Source organism: Bison bison, unplaced genomic scaffold (genome assembly GCF_000754665.1).
Source record: "Bison bison bison isolate TAMUID 2011002044 unplaced genomic scaffold, Bison_UMD1.0 scf7180017864317, whole genome shotgun sequence".
In the NCBI taxonomy this organism is placed as follows: Eukaryota; Metazoa; Chordata; class Mammalia; order Artiodactyla; family Bovidae; genus Bison; species Bison bison.
In genome coordinates, this window is record NW_011494889.1 from 9,968,862 (window position 1) to 9,973,861 (window position 5,000).

Below are 5,000 nucleotides of genomic sequence, written 5' to 3' on the forward strand. Positions count from 1 at the left end.
GCAGGTCTCCGCGCAATTTTCTCTCTCCCCCACCACCCACCCCCCTTCTCCTCCTCCGGCAAAATGCACCGCCCCCCTCCTTTCTCCTGGAGCAATGCAACTGGGGCTCTAGGCGCCCCGCCAGGGCCAGTCCCGGGGAAGGCTCGCGGCTGCGCTGGAACCGGGCTGGAGGGTGCAGGGCCGGTTTTGGGGGGCGGTCGAGGCGGGGGTGGAAAGATCCTCACTAGCTGGGTACTCTGCCCCGGGAGGGGAGCTGCGGGGCGGTGCTGGGGGCTCGCTTCTCGGTGTAGTTCGGTGCAAGGAATGTCTCCATGTGCAGGGAGCTTTTTCCCCGGGCGCGTCTCGCCTTCTTCTCTCCCGGGCTCGGTCTAAGTCCCCTCCCCCTCCCCCCAACGCGCGCGCACAGACACACACACTCACACACAGACACACACACAGACACACACACACACACTTTGCGCCGGAGGACTCCAGGAGCCGCAGCGTTGCGCAGCGTGATGCAATTCCTAGGAAGCCTCCGGCCCGTGTGTTCCCTGGGCCCTCAAGGGGGTCCGCTCCTCACCCTCCCCGTCCCCTCGGCCGGGCCCTGCACCCTGAGTGGCCGAGCTGGAGGGGCGCGTCCGGCTTCAGGGGCTCCCCTCGCCCTCCCGGCTCCGCGCGGCCGCGTCTCGGCTCCCTGGGGGCGGCGCGCCCTCTGCCGGCCCTCGGCGAGCCCTGCACCCGGAGCTGGAGGGGGGGCCCGGAGAGGTGGATTTGTTTGCTGTCCACTTGGCCCGACTCGGTTTGTTTCAGTGTCCGCGTCGTTGTGTGGACGTGGACGTGCTGATGTGCGTGTGTGTGCGTGCGCGCTGACGAGTGAGTCTGTTCCGTTCTTTCGAAGAGGAACTGGCGGCAGGGCACCTGAGTCCTGGCAGGGGTCCGCCCTGCTGGGACTGTGTTAACCTCGGACGAGCCACTGTTGTAGCACCGCACACCTTACTTTCTGCGTTAGCGACATAACCACACGACTCTTCCGATCTGCCTTTCCGTGGTTCTGAATAAACCTCCATGATGCCTTCTCTTCCAGAAGTCTGTCTCTTATGGGAGGTGGATATTGAAATGACACTTCTGGTCATTTTTTTCCTTGAATGAGGGGCTGAATCCAAGCTTGAACACTCAAACTCAGGTTCCTTTGAGGGGCTGTGATTGGAGTCTGGAAAAAGCTGGAGAACAGAGACTCGGTGTGGAAGACTCAAGTATTCACAGCGTTCCACGGAGTGGAGTTAGAAGTCTGGTTTTGACAGCCTGAATCACTCCAGTTTCTTTCCCCAAAGACCTGTTTTTTTCCTTTCAACCTGTGCGGCTTCCCTCCCACCCCACCCCACCCCCACCCCCAGGAAACACACACAGAAGTTTATCATCTAAGGAAACACACTTTGTTCCGAGGCACAGCATTTCTGGAAAACCCCAGCAATTGGGAGGGATGGCTAGTTTCAGCTGAAAACAGTTCCTTAAACTTTCAGGTCCAGACAGTATCTAGAATTAGACAATCAAGGTACTGCCTACAAGGAAATCTTGCTTTGATGAATACAGGAGATAAAAACAACCAATCGGTTGCGTGAATTGGATTGATTCTGAAATAAGGTGGGACTAGAACCTCGCACACAGTAGGGCTCTTAAACCGCACTCCTTTCTTTTTGATGTGCTTTAGGGGGCTTGGCACTGGTTTGTTTTCTTAGGAAGATTAAATGTTCCAGAACAGTTCTGCCACTGCTGTGAATTAACTAAGAGAATAATTTTTCAGTAAAGAGTTCAAAAGGTTAAATTGTAGCCCAGCTTTCCCGAGATGGCGGGTTCCTGTTAGTGACGTTCTCTTGTGCTGTCTTCTCTTCCATTGATCTCCTCTCCTTTCCTTCAAATCACCTGTTTTTGTTTGAAAAGCAGCCCAGATCCTTCAGTCCTTTATTTAGATGGGGTAGAATGAAAACAATCCATGTCAGACAATAGATTGGGTGACCTGTTTATAGAATGTCCACCGGGTGAAGACTCTGGAGAGGAAACACAAAGGAGAGAAGGAACTCACAATCAGTTGCTACCATCCGAGATGTTTGCAGTCCAGGGAAGGGGGATATGATAAGTGTATGAAGAAAACTTTAGCAGAGTGTGGGAAAAAAAATCTCTAAATTCCCCTAAGAGCATAAGACTAGTGTTTTGCAATCTTTTAAAACACTCATGCCCACTTTTGGTAAATATTGCAATTTCATGCTATCTTCTGAATGTTTGAAATTTTATAGTACATTATGATGATTCCCTGGTGGTTCAGATGGTAAAGAATCTGCCTGCAATGCGGGAGACCCGGGTTCGATCCCGGGTCAGGAAGATCCCCTGGAGAAGGAAATGGCAACCCACTCCAGTATTCTTGCCTGGAGAATTCCATGGACAGAGGAGCCTGGGAGACTACAGTCCATGGGTTCCCAAAGAGTCAGACATGACTGAGCAACTTCACTTTCACTTTCATGATGACCCAAAAGTCGAAACAATTATAAGCTATGGTCTGTTCAAACCACACTTCCTCTTTTTCAATGTGGAGTTCTGAAATGCCCCACTTGGGGCGCCTGCAATCACATCCCCACTCCCTGCCACACTAGCATAGCCCATATACTTAGGTACTGGGTGAATGTGGGCATGCTGTTTATCAGACGCTGCTGCTGCTGCTGCTGCTAAGTCACTTCAGTCGTGTCTGACTCTGTGCGACCCCATAGACGGCAGCCCACCAGGCTCCCCGGTCCCTGAGATTCTCCAGGCAAGAATACTGGAGTGGGTTGCCATTTCCTTCTCCAATGCATGAAAGTGAAAAGTGAAAGTGAAGTCGCTCAGTCGTATCCGACTCTTAGCGACCCCATGGACTGCAGCCCACCAGGCTCATCTGTTCATGGGATTCTCCAGGCGAGAGTACTGGAGTGGGGTGCCATCGCCTTCTCCGCTAAGTACTACTAATACCTTAATAGTGAGCTGAAGTTTAGCTGGGCTTGATGAAGAAAAAGGATATATTTGTCTGAGTAGATTGAGGAGGAGATCTGAGTTTGCATAAAAAAGGGAAGCACACCATATCAGGGACGGCCAAAAGAGCTGGGGTGTGGGGAATGGGACAGTAACTGTCATAAACAGAGAAACTCAGCATAAAGACAACCTTCGCACCAGGTGGATCTCAGTTAGAATTCTGGTCCTGCCACTCACCAGCTGGGCTACCTTCTCAACATGGGCATCTTAACTCTGAACTTCCATTTCCTCCTCTGTGGGACGGGGATCACACACCCCTCTCAGGACTGTGTTCTGTATCTTTATAGCAATAAAGGAGGCTGTGCTTAGCTCAGTACCCACGGCAGAGTAAACAGTGGATGATAGGCTTCCAACATATATTAGTTCTTCTGGGAACCCCACCGCCCTTGACTGGCCATCTCTGATTTGAGCCAGAGGGCCTTGAAGGGCCTGTGCTTCTGTTGGAATCACCCCCAGCACTGTCGGGCCTGCCTTCTGTCCACTCAGCATGTGCAGCTGAGCTGTTCTCCGTGGCTCCTGGCTTTCAGGAGCTTAGGGGGCGGGGAGCTAGGATTTCTTGGGGGGACTCAACAGCTGACCCATTTCCATGGCTCTATTTAAGAAGGAGCTTGACAAGGGGGACAAAGTGGATATGTTTATTTAAAAAGAAGCTGTGAGTGGTGGGGAGATTAGCCGAAGGAGGGATGGTTATCAGTTTGCTGATCACATCCTGGGGTGGGAAGGGGAGCAGGTGAACATTAGTGGGATTGGCCAGGGCCCTGGGCCTTGGCAGCCTATGTGGGAAGAGTCTCGTCAACAGCGTGACTGCAGGTCCATTCTTGGAGATCTGCTTCCCAAGATTCTATCCCTGTCAAGTGCTCTGGTCAAGGGAGACTGAGGCAGCCTTCTGAACAATGGCTTTGGCAACTCCAGGTCAAGGCAGCAGGACCCCAAGGACACTTAACTTATGCATCTTTTCTTATTTTCAGCTGATTCGCAAAAAAAATTCAATAACCTTGTTTTATTCTATTTTTTGGCCCTGGAAGCGTAGCCCCGATGAAGCTGTGGGTGACATGCAGAGGATGTGGGGCTTGACTTTGGAAAACCAGCCACCTGCCAGCTCTGTGACCCTGGGTGAGTCACTGCACCTCTCTGAGGCCCCGTGACACAGAGGGGTCAAGGGACAGGAGGCACCGCAGAGGACAAGGCGTGTCAACAACCCTCTTTTAGGCCCCGCATCGTCCCAGGCACAAAATTTCTCACTCTGATTCTGATTGTCTTTTCGGTCCCCTACATGTTGAATTTTATGGGCTTACTCTTAGTGAGACCCCAGATGGCATCTTTGGGCTTGACCCAACTGAGCAAAATGAAGACAAGTCAGCCACAAGGCTTGTAGGGTGGGAGATTGGTGGGGACCAGGTAGACTGCAGGAGGCCGGGGGAACCCTGGCCAGTTCAGGACCCACAACCAGGGTGGGGGCCAGTGCAGCTTGGCCATGCAGTCTAATATTTTGAGCGTGATTATTTCGGTGATGAGATGCTGGCGACAGCAGAGGAGTTCTCAGCAGCATAGGAAGGGGGGAGGGGTGGGAGGCGAGAAAGAGGAGATGAGGAGGGGAAGGGGACTCCAGATTGTGGGCTGCGGGGGCGGGCGGGGCGCCGGAGAACGGATAAATAGATGGGCAGTGCGTTTGCAGAGAGAGAGGCAAGGCTAAAGCAAAGGCCGAGGGAGGCAGCGAGAGGTCGCTGGGCCCTGACCGAGCCTCCCTTCCCAGCCCGGCTCCCGTGCCCCCGCCCCGCCCGGCTCCGCTGGGAAGGGGAGCGCCTCTGGAGCCCGGTGGTTCATTCATCTCCTGATAAACTGTTTATCTGAGTTTTAACGAGGGCGCCTCTCTCCCAGCCCTGGAGACAGCAGCCTCCTCGTGTTTAGCCTGCACTGGCGTGGGGGGCCTGGGGCGGGCGGGGGAGACGCCGCGGCCTCGG